This window comes from Protopterus annectens, chromosome 9.part0 (assembly GCF_019279795.1).
Source record: "Protopterus annectens isolate FY-2018-M chromosome 9.part0, PAN1.0, whole genome shotgun sequence".
In the NCBI taxonomy this organism is placed as follows: Eukaryota; Metazoa; Chordata; order Ceratodontiformes; family Protopteridae; genus Protopterus; species Protopterus annectens.
This window is the reverse complement of record NC_056743.1, coordinates 803,893,734-803,905,778: the sequence shown is the minus strand read 5'-3', so window position 1 is coordinate 803,905,778 and position 12,045 is coordinate 803,893,734. Positions and strand designations below refer to the sequence as shown.

At 44.1% G+C, this 12,045-nt stretch overlaps 1 protein-coding gene across 2 annotated transcripts in view; it reads right to left on the bottom strand.

Moving 5' to 3' along the window:
* Window positions 1-12,045, bottom strand: part of DAZAP2 (DAZ associated protein 2) — a 269,808-nt gene that overhangs the window by 92,495 nt on the left and 165,268 nt on the right. The window lies entirely within an intron of this gene.

The window sequence follows — 12,045 nt, the reverse complement described above, 5'->3', positions numbered from 1 at the left end:
AAGTAATGTGAAAAAAGGACATATACCAAGTCCTGAGATGGGTACTTTAATGGACCACCAAGGGTAAATTTAAAGTTTACAAGATTAAGCATTTAGAGAAGCAAAGGGATCAGCTGGGTTGTCTTTCAACTAGGAAAAAGAAATATGGGCAGTTCAGGAAGAAATTTCAGAGAACTAATCCACATTCTCAGAAGCTAGGTCACCTTCCCTTACGTTAAGCTGGGGAAATTCCTACTGATGGGCATACCAAGTTTAGTTAAAGCACCTTATGCCATAAACCTTCAAGTCCTCCAATGGACAGAGCTTAAAGTTCACGGCTTGAAACTTGTGCACATCTAGAAGTACTAGAACTATAACCTTCTGGAGAAGTCCAACCAAGGAGTCTCAAACATCTCAGAAAGTATCTGACAAACTGAACAAAAACATTAAGACCATTCTTTCTAGGGCCATCTTTGTACATTCTGCCTTAAACTGCAATCTTAACTTACTTGACTCCCTGGATACACAATCTCCACACACTTCACCCCTGCTAAATGGGCAGAATCCAGAGAAGGCATTAAGGAAAGTGTGACCAAACACCTGGAAAAACGTTGCTGTTAAAGTCATGGCTTATATAAAGCCTAGCAGCGAGTCCAAAAATGGAATGAAGCTGTACAAGACAGAGTACAGCATTTAACCTAATGCAGGGATGTGTAGTAGGCAGATTCCACAGGCTAAACCTAGCTCTCCCATGGGCATAGCATAAACATTTTAGAAAGGGTGCCATCCTATGTAGCCAACTTTTAAACAGGCAAAATAGCCAGTTCAGAAATCTCAAGTTAAGCAAATGAATAACTGTCACTCTGGGAAGCAGAGGGCTTCTAACTGGACAAATGCTAGAAAGAGCATGTCTGACTCAATAGTGACAGCTGCATAGAAACATTACTTCAGATCTACAGATGCAGACTGCATAAAAAATAGACAAAGGTTCAGGAAGATGCAAGCCAAATCTCCCTCATTGGGATAAGGGAGTCCCTTAGCAAAGGGAATCTATGAAGCTGCATGTAAAAGGCAGACAAGACATTTTTACACTAAACTGCTTTCAGTAGACAGGCAGCAAAATTGTCCAAAATGAACATTTATCCCTCAAATGCAAACTTCCGGACCACCTAGACATTACTTTATCTTGATGCAACCCTCCCTGCCAGTGCTAAAAAGGAAAGTAATTTTTAATCCAAACTGCAAAGACTGGATTACTACAGAAAAAAAAAGGCTACTACTGGATTGCACAGACGGATTGCATCTGTGGACAAAGCAAATTCCATTTTGACAGAGCTCTGAAACTGATTCCAAGTCTGTGGCAACCACAACTCAGCATCTCTTCAGCTACTTGCAGAAAGTTCAGATATGCTGTTATTCTATATAGCTACATATTGTTTGCATATTTAAGCATGCACAGCTTAGTTTCAAAGTTTTATTACTCAGTTCTAAATACTTAAGCTTATTTTACTAGCTTATAGCATCCAACATGGAATGTTGGAGTAAACTGTTGGTTTTACGCCTACAATTCAAGCTACTGCTACTACACAAATTATGGCTTTAAGGGTACATCTTCACATTTTCAGGATGGTGACAGACACTGGAGATCAAACCATCCTAAGAATGTGTCCATCTGGACAAAAAAAGCTTTATAAAAATCGGTGCAAATTGAAAGCAAACCAACTTGACAGGGACAATATAATGTCAATTTTCCACCAAATTGGCATGACCAAGCATTACTTGACTGCCTTAGATACAGCCAGATTTCATGCACTGAACCCAGAGAGCCTTGTAGTTCACCTTTAATTTCTCCACATCTTTTGTGTTTCTAATGCCATGATGTGAATAGACCCCATTTCCCAAGTCAAAGTATGATTAAAGTTCATGAAATTAGTACTGTTTCAATCTTTGAGGTTAGCCAGAAGTGATCTTCACAGCACCCACAATGTGACCAGTAATGACTTAAGCAGTTCATACAGCGTTACATGCATCTAATGTAACCAAGTATGACATTTCTGCCTGCAAATCCTGATATTTTAGGGTCTCTAGTCGCTGCATGTAGCAATTTCAATGATCACTACACTTCTTTGCATGGACTACATCTGGTTCTCAAATCTATTTTTGACCTGCTGCTAATGGATGATCCATGTGATAAACTTCATTTTCTACAATGCTTTGTGGCTCATGTTTCCAGCGTTTCAGCTACTTCATTATGTTTGCACAAACCCCAATGCAACAGTCTTGCCAAATTACACCCTTCAATATACAGTCCCTTTTCCCATTAGTATATCACAGCCAGCAACAAGACGTGCGACTGTTTCCAATTCTGTTTTATCAAACCTATTGGGCCATTAAACCTTTGGTCTTTTGGTTTAAATTGTTTGGCTATGTCAGACTAACCCAAACGTCAAAGTGCTTTTTCAGCAAAGGTCCAGGGAGAAAAGCTGTAGTACAAACATTCAGAATTGCAAAACCTAAAGATACGGTATGATGAAATGAATTCCATAATGAAGCACATTTGCACGGATATACAAACTTATACAAATTAATCAGGCAGTACAATCCCTGTAATTGAGGGTCAAATACATACTCAAATTATACAAGGATGAGAGTTAACAGCTTAGGTAGGTCTAAGTGTAAGCTACAGGTTTCACAAGACAATAGCCAGTCAATGTACAACCAGTAAGTAGGCATAGGTTTATAGGTAGGTACTGGGCTATCTGCCCTGGGGCCTATACAAGCCCAGCCAAAGAGATACCCTGGCTTTTGCCACCCACAAAAATTATTTTCCTGTGCCAATGTCGTGGAGCCAGAGGTGATCCCCTGGGTGAATTTCCTATTTCCCAATCAAAAATTTTCTTGAGTGCTAATGAGCTTTGATATAGATAGGTAGCTTATTCCAGAGTATGGGAAGTTTCTGGGACAGGAATCTATCCCTCCGGCATGTTCCATTCATTGTGGTGACAAGGTTTAGATCCCTAGAGCATGTAGCTCAGAGGGATTGGAATTCTTTAAGGTGGAGCATGTCCAACAGCTCTGGGTTTGACATAGCTTTGTATGTTAGGCAGAGATCACCTCTGAGTAGGTGATGTGCGACAGAGTAAAGCTGGAGTTTGAGACATCTGCGCAGGGCATCTGTTTGAGGCCAGTAATCCTCAGAGGTGTTTGTGGCCTTTCGAGTTGTAGAGGTCTTGTGAGGTGCACACCAAAAGGGGCGTTGTACTCTACAAAGGGTCTGAGTGATGAGTACAGGGGAACAAGGACCTCTTTCTGGATGAGAAACCTTTTGTGATTGTGTGCCACATAGGATTTCCTGACAAATGTGGTAATATTAAAGGAGAGACTGTCCACCTGTGTCCCAAGGTCTCACTTTGAGTGTCAAGTATACTACCGCCTATGTAGTTCATGGGTACAGTTACCAAAGGGGATGACAATGCACTTTGGCACTGAGCTTGAGGCCATGGCTTTGACAACAGGCATCTGTCTCAATGAGGCCATTTTGTAGGATGTCCACAGTTTTGATTATGGCTCCTAGTTTGCAGTCATCTGCAAACTTCATTAGCCGAAGACCTCCTGTGTTGGCCTGTACTTCAGAGAAGTAGATACCAAATAGGAGAGGACCCAGGACTGAACCCTGTGGTACTCCACTTGTCACTGGTCTGAAGTCGGATTTAGAGTCTGCTACTTTCAGTGTGGGTTCCGTCAGCAAGCCAGTTGGCAACCCATCTTGTGACAGGGATTTATACCTAGTTTAGTGAGTTTATCTATAATTCCAGAGTTGGAGATGGTGTTGAAAGCCTTGGCAAGATCTAGATAGGCTGTGTGAACCACCTTACCCTTGTCAATTGCTTTGGTGACTGCTTCAAAGAAATCTATTAGGTTTAGGAGACATGATCTGCCTTTTACAAACCCGAACTGGGTGGGGTCCAGAGTTTTGAGATTACCAATGTCTGTTTACAAGTTCCATGATAATACGTTCCATGGCCTTGCAGACCAGGCTCATCAGGCTAATGGGGTGGTAGTTCCTGGGGTCCATGGTGGCTCCCCCCCTTGTGGACTGGGATAACAGTCGCTGTGTGCCATTCAGCAGGCACAAAGCCTGAGGTGAGGCTATGATTGAACATGGTACTTAGGTGGGATGCCAGTTCATTCTGTAGTTTGTGTAGAACACAGCCTGGGATGCTGTCTGGTCCCATGGATGCTGTTCTTGGCTTGAGTGTGGCTTTTACCTGTGCAGCCATGATTACAGGAACTTTGCATTCTTCTGGTTGAGATGGGCTCTTTAGGGGGTGAGGGGGTAAAGAATCAGTGGCGATTTTGTTTTCATAACTAGCTTTGCAGGACTTTATCAGGGATCGCAGTTTCTTACTGAGGCTGACCAGGGAGCTCCTCCACTCATGGGAATTTACTCTTTTGCAACAGTGTCTTCCTTCTGTTGTACAGTTTATGGCAGGGGACCACCAGATTGGATTCCTTTTTTGGAGGATAGTGTCTTGGTTCTGTTTGGGATAGCACGATCCATACACTCATTAAGTGCTTATAAAGTGCAATTGTGTAGGATTCAGTAGTCTTAACTATTGTCCATCTGCATGGGTGTCGAAGTTCACTACTTCTGTCTTAAGCATGAAGTCGGCTTTGGAGAAATTTACCATGGCTTCCTTAATAGGGGTGGGGGCAGGATGTGGATATCTAGGGTAATTAGCTTATGGTCAGATCGGACCAATGAGGAGTTTACTTCAGGTGCAAACACTGGTCACTCATGTTGGTAATTACTAGATCTAGGATATTATTGCCCCTGGTGGGGGTGTGGATAAGTTGATCCAGGGCATTGGAGTTTATGAATTCCAGAAAGCATTGAGCGAAGGAGTTGGTACACGAGTAGTTTTCCCAGTTAATGGTGGGGTAGTTGAAATCACCCATTAGGGTGTTTGGTTGAACCCCAATATCTTCCAGTACATAAAGAAAAGAGTGGGAATCCTGGGTGATCTGTAGCAAGCTACAATTTGGATTGCAGTCTTGCCCAGACTTAGTTGCACTTTGATAACTTCGGCTGCATTGTGTGAGCAACTAGCCTGGAGGTGTGGATTCCTTAATGAATATGGACACCTCCACCTTTGGTGTTCCGGTACAGATTACATAGCCGAAAAGTGTGGTACGAGTTGTAGCCTGGTAGTGCAGGGGTGCTCTCTGGAGCCTTGAACCAGGTCTCAGTCACTGCACAGATATAGATGTTCTCCATTTTAAGGAGTGCCTCGAGAGTGCATTTTGAGATTTAGACTTCTAGCATCGCCCTCAGTTTTTGCTTCCCTGTTCTTGTTAGTGGTGAATTTTTCATTTGAACCTTGCCTAAAAAAGGCACTATAGGGGCGGCAAGAACCTTAGCCAGTATCCAGAATCCCAGAGGTGACATGTGCAGGCCATCTCTGGCAAAGCATTGTGGTCTGACCATGTCATCCCAGGCAGATTGATACTGGATCCCTTTAGAATGGCACCAGAAGCTTAGCCAATTTGCCATTTTTTTCCTTGCAGCATCATTCTGGGTGATAAAAGAATGCTACTCAGGGCTAGGGTCATACCTGCCTGGGCTACAAGACTGGAGAGCTCTCCCATGTCTCATGTAGTCCAGGGAGGTACACCTCAGGTCACACACCAACATGGACAATGACAGCCATATCTGTACTTTTTGTGGAGTGACCTGAGTGCGTGGGTTGTGTGGATCCTGGCACCAGACAGGCAGCTGACCGTGACCTGGTTTAGCCTGGTGAGTGGGACAGTGTGCCTGACTAAACAGTTGCCTATGACTAGTGTGCACCCGACTAGTCACCTGTGACTAGTGTGTTGGGTACACTGCCTTATTGGCTGTGGTTGAGTGGCACACTGAGTCTGCAGGCTGTGTTATTTGGGTTGTTGGGGGATGGAGGTTTGAGTTTCTGCTTTGGAGGTCTCTGTTGCTTAGAGTATTACTGAGAGCCTCCGCAAATGTTTGTGTTACTGTGTGTGGATTTTGGTGGCAATATACAAGTGTTTACCTTCTCCTCTTGACAAGTTCAGTCTGAGAGCTTTACCTCCAGTTTGGCTAGATAAGTGCATCTCACAGGTTGTAGTGTTGGGTGGTAGGAGGGTTGCCTGTACAGGAGGCAATTTCTACATTGCCCCAAGATGCCCAGATTCACAGACAGGAGAGAACACTGGGAGCTGACCCTTGGACATGCCTGAAAAGAAAATATATTTTTTTTTATTCAGGCAAATATTTTCTCTACATAAGTGAGGAAAGTGAGTACAAGAGCCGTTTTTCTGTAAGTGAGGAAAGTACCAAAACTGTTTTACTCTAGGTAATGAGGAAGGTTGATTGCTGTAGTAACGAGGAAGGTTGAGTGCTGTAGTAATTAGGTTTAGTGCTTACAAGTTCTGAACAAGTGCTTATCACGAATAAGCAAATTCAAATGCTAAAACTAAGAATCTGTATCTGGACTAAACCAATTATAGGAAAGGGTGGAAAACAAGTGCAAGTGCAGGCTTTTAAAATCAGAAAGTTGAGATGGAAAAACTGCCCAAATGGCCAATAACTAGGTTACCTAGTGCTGAACTACACTAGTTACAGGAAAGGTTTTATATTTATATACATTTATAATATATTTTCATCTCCCTCCCTTATCCCCCTATCTCTATATCTCTAGAGAAAACAGCAGTAAAAATTCAAATGCAGTGCAAGCTAGCACACATGTAGCAATGTTAGACCAGTTTAAAAAACACAATTAAATTAAAAATTACTAAAGTGCAGAAGGAGTCTTATTAGGTAGAATGAGGAAAAAAGATGGGACTGGGGGGAGTCCCAGATCAAATCTACAGTGGGGGCGAACAGTGCACAACTCTGAAGTCAGCCAGCAATGATAAAATAAGAAGTTATGTACCTACCATAACGTTCCATGTTAGTCTTCTTCTCGCCTTTTCTTGCTGGATGGGTTCGGAGCTGATCCTCGGCTCCGACTTGGCCAATACTAAAGCTAGAGAGCCAATTCAACCGGCTCGAGGCTCCCCTATATCCCACAATGCTAGGCGGTAACTACTCAGATCTCGTTTGATAGCTATACCAAGCAACCCTAGTCTCCATAGAATGGAGTAGGGAAACGCCTCAAAACAACCTGCGTGAAAGGTATCGCAGACCTAAGAAAGGAGAAGAGAGGTGGAAGTACAGTTTTGTACCTACCATAAATGTAGATGTCCGAGAGGTATGCATCTGCAGTCCTAACATATGGGTTGTCCTGCCTCAGGCAGCCCTTCGGTCGGCCGGATTCCAAAGTCTGGGTCTGGCCTCGGCTGATGTCGCACTTCACCTGACGTCATAGCTGCTGTCAATTGGGTATAAAGGCATCAGCCGACGCCATTTTCCTCTGTTTCTTGCTCCAGATGCCAGGTGCCCTCTAGGAAGGCTAAATTTGGATAAATGCAAATGATTCCAAACAGTAGAGAGCAAAATAACATGTATATACATATATACAAACAAATACACCATAATAGATTCTCCCAGCCAGCTACAAGATGGGCAATACCCTAGGAGTACCAGAGGGGAAGGAGGGTGGGTAATCCTGACTGCAGATGCATACCTCTCGGACATCTACATTTATGGTAGGTACAAAACTGTACTATGTCCTTCAAGGATGCATCTGCAGTCCTAACATATGGGTAGAATACCATAGCCAAACTGGGGGAGGAGGCACTAAGAAGATTATGGTGCAGTTAAGATCCCTTGCAAAACGGCAGTGGCAAAACCTGCTCGGGATCTGGAGTATAAAGGTAGATTATAATGCTTGGCAAATGTATGCAGGGAGCTCCAAGTAGCAGCCTCTAAAATGTCTTTGGTAGCCACTCCTCGTAAGAAAGCTGTAGTAGTGGCTGTAGCCCTTGCAGAGTGAGGTCTGATGTTCTCTTGAGTGGTCTTTCCATGAAAAGAGTAACAAAATCTAATGCAATTTCCTATCCATTTTGAGATTCTGTTTTGAAATTGCTTTTCCTTCCATTCCTGTTGCATATGCTACCAGAAGCTGGTCAGTTTTTCTATTGTTCTTGGTTCTGTCCAGGTAGTAGCGCAATTGCCTGTGCACATCCAAGGTATGCAGTAGTCTTTCCCCCCTGTTCTGTGGGTTGGGGAAGAATGTTGGTAGGTGGATTGCTTGGTTCAATGATATCCTGGAGACCACCTTTGGCATAAAAGTAGGGTTAGTTCTCAAGGACACTATCCTGATGGAAGATAAGGAAGGGCGGTACTGCCATTAATGCCTGTAATTCAGATACCCTTCTTGCTGAAGTGATTGCAAGCAGGAAAGCAGTTTTCCAAGATAACTGTAATTCTGCTGTTGCTGCTGGTTCAAAAGGGGGAAGTGTTAACTTTTCTAGCACAAAGTTCAGGTCCCATGTAGGCAAAGGTGGCTTCCTTGGAGGCTTTACATTTTTAATACCTCTTAGAAACTGCCCGAGTAGAGGATGAGAGAAGACTGGAGGATCCATGTTCTATTCTGCTGAAATTGCTGATGCATGAATCTTAATGGAGGAGTAAGACAGGCCATTGTGGAAGAGTTCTGCTAAATATTCCAGGATGTTAGCTATGTTTGCCAATGATACATTTTCTCCTTTTGCTGCACTCCAAATGAGGTATCCTTTCCATTTTGCTGAATAAGTTTTCCTTGTGGAGGGTCTGCAAGCCTCCAGGATAATGTCTTTAACCCTCTGAGATAAATCTGGGTTATTTTGTTTTATGTAAGATTCCAAGCAGCTAGCTGCAGTGTTTTCAAGTTTGGATGCAGGATCTTGAAGTTGTTCTGTGGTAGCAGTAAAGGAACTAGAGGTAGAGGCCATGCGTGTGCTCGAGACATACTCCTCAGTAGTGGGTACCAATGCTGCCTCGGCCAGTCTGGAGCTATCAGGATGATTTTTGGGTGATCTTTGATCTTCAGTAGCACTTTGCGCATCAAAGGAAGAGGTGGGAAAGAATATGCTGTTAGGTTTTCCCAACTGAAGGATAGGGAGTCCACCTTCCAAGCAAGTGGGTGGTATGTCCTTGTGCAGAATTCTCAATTGGTGGTTGTGTGGGGAAGCGAACAGGTCTATTTCTGGTAGCCCCCATTTCTTTGTAATGGATTTGAAGATGTCTGGATGCAGCATCCATTCGTGGGCATCCGTGGTAGTTCTGCTTAAGGTGTCTGCTAGTATATTTTCTTTTCCTGGCACAAATATAGCCTGGAGCTGAATGTTGAGGTTCAGGGCCACATTCCACAGGTCCATTGCCATCCGGCATAGAGGATTGCCTCCCTGCTTGTTGATATACCACATAACTGTGGTGTTGTCAGTCCTTATCAGCAAATGACCTTGTTGAAGAAACTGTCTGAATGTCTGAATTGCCCGTTTCACTGCCAGCATCTCTTTGATTTGTGTAGGTTCAGCTGGTCTTGTGTCCATGGGCCTTGTATACACTTGTCTACCATGTGTGCCCCCCAACCGAGGTCTGAGGCGTCCGTGGTGATAGTCTGGCTTGGGTGAGGGCTGTGGAAAGGCAGTCCTTTGTTCAACTGACAGGCCTGAGACCACCACAGGAATTCTTGCTTCAGGCATGGAATTATTGGAATTTGGGTTTCTAGGCTGTGCTTGTGCTGAGACCATAAATTCCTTAGGTACCACTGCAACTTCCTCATATGTAGTCTGGCATGTGGAAGCAATATTATGCAGGATGCCATGTAACCCAGGGCTTGCAGGGCTTTCCTTGCTGTAAGCTGGTTCTGCCTTGTTAATGCCATGAAATAGAGTGGTAGTTGCTTTTGCTTTTCTGCTGTGAGAAATGCCATTTGATTTGATGTATCCAGTTCTGCACCCAAGAATGTTATCCTTTGGGATGGTACCAGCCTTGACTTTGTTGACTGTATCCCAGGGCTTGCAATAGGTGAATAACCTTTTCCAAATCTTTTGTTAATTTGACCTTGTTGTCCGCTTGTATCAGGCAGTCGTCCAGGTATGGATAAATTTGAATTCCCTGAAGCCTGCAATGAGCAATTACTGATGCCAGGCATTTCGTGAATACTCTGGGCGCAGTAGATAAGCCAAAGGGCAATGCTGAGAATTGATAATGCTCTGATCCTGCAAGAAATCTGAGGTATCTTCTGCAATCTGGTCGTATAGGGACGTGCAGGTATGCCTCCTTGAGATCTAGAGTCACCAGCCAAGACTCCTTGCCCAGCATGGGAAGAAGTTGCTGTAGGGTCAGCATTTTGAATTTTGGAACAATGAGATATGCGTTCAAAGCGGACAGGTAGAGAATAGGTCTCCATTGGTTTTCTTTTCTTGGCACCAGGAAAAGTCTGGAATAAAATCCTTGTCCTTGTTCCATAGGCGGTACCTTTTCTATAGCTCTCATCCTTAGTAAGTGGTTGATTTGTTCTAGAGCGTTTGTTTTTTGGTTTGGCATTCCTCTCTTCCTTGGTAGAGTATGGAAGTGAAACCTGTAACCTTTGTCTATTGTCTGTAAAATCCATTTGTCTCCTGTAATGTAATGCCAGTTTACTGAAAATAAGGCTAGCTTTCCGCCTAAGGGTGCTTCCAGTTGTTCCCTGGTAGGCGGCATCAGAGCCAAGTCACTGTGACTGTCCTGTGGTAGTGGTAGTAGCTGGGTCTGTGGCAGTATTTCTCTGGTTGTTAGGCTGCCACTGACGTCCCCTGTAGGCACCTCTGGATTGACCTCTGCCCCTTGGGCGCCTATTTCTGCCTCTCTGTGCTCTGGTGGTGTCTGGAAAGGACCAATTCTTCGAAGGCCAATTTCTACTAAACCTCGGAGGCTGGACCTGTAAGAAATCCTTGACTGTTTGAACAGATTTTGCTTTCTTCCACCTTCTTTAACACTTGCTGTGCAGGGGAACCAAACAAACTGTTTCTCCATGGGAGCATCTAGGAGCTTTGACTTCACACGGTCTGGTAAGGATTGCTTTTAACCATGCATGCCTTCTGATCACTGTACCAGTCATAGCTTATCTAAAGGAAGCCTCCAGTGCATCATAGCAGCATTTTAAAGAAGGACTACTGACCTGAGAGTTATGTACCAAATCCTGAAGGGACTTACGGTCTATAGGTTCAGGAGAGGATAGTTTTTTTATTTAGCTGATCTAACAAAAATTCCTGGTATTGAATCATGTGAAATTGACAGTTTAAGGCCCTAGCCGAAAGAGTAGCAGAAGTATAAACTTTTTTACCCCACCTCTCTAAAGCTCTAGATTCTTTCAGAGGGAAGGGGGTTCTTGGCAGAGGCAGTTGCTACAGCTTTGGGGCCCTGTGAAATAGTTTCAGGATCTGCAATAGGAGCCTTATACAAGTGAGTGTGTCCGGGACCCTGTAGTATCTGTCGGGCTTAGCAGGGGCCGGGGGAAGAGAGTCAGGGGCAGTACAAGCATCATTAAATGAATCATCCACAATTGTTAGTACTGGAGGAATGGCTAAAGGCCTAAGCTGTGGCAAGTGTAAAAAGGTCCTTAGCCTCTTCCTAGAATCTGAAATATCCTGGCCCTGCCATTGGAATTGCTCTCATAGCATGCAAGGTTTCCCCAAAAGAAAATTCCTCAGGAGGAGAGGCAGAAGGAATGGAGTCTTCTGCGTCAGAGTCCTCATAAGGAGAATAAGGGCCTTCTGGAGGATTTGGGTTTTCTGAATCAGAGGAATAATCTGAAGAAACTGGCTCAGGGGGCTCTGCTCTAGGCCTCTTCTCAGGAGGGGGATGAGAGGCCCTGTCAGGTTGAGGATGGGATCCCCTGATCAAAGAAATGAGATCCTCTGCCAGGCTGAGCATTTGGGAACTAGAGCTAGGCCTGTGTGAGGGGGTTTTAGCAGGCAAGGCCTTAGAAGATTTAGCTGCTTTAGCCCTAGAAAAAGCCTTGATAGACATGGAAGCAGGGGGCCTAGCAGCTCCACGTGCAGGAGTAGATATGTCTAAAGGAATAGTATCGGATAAATCCTGGGTGCCTGCTACAGCAGGAGAAATTTCAGTAGCAGATT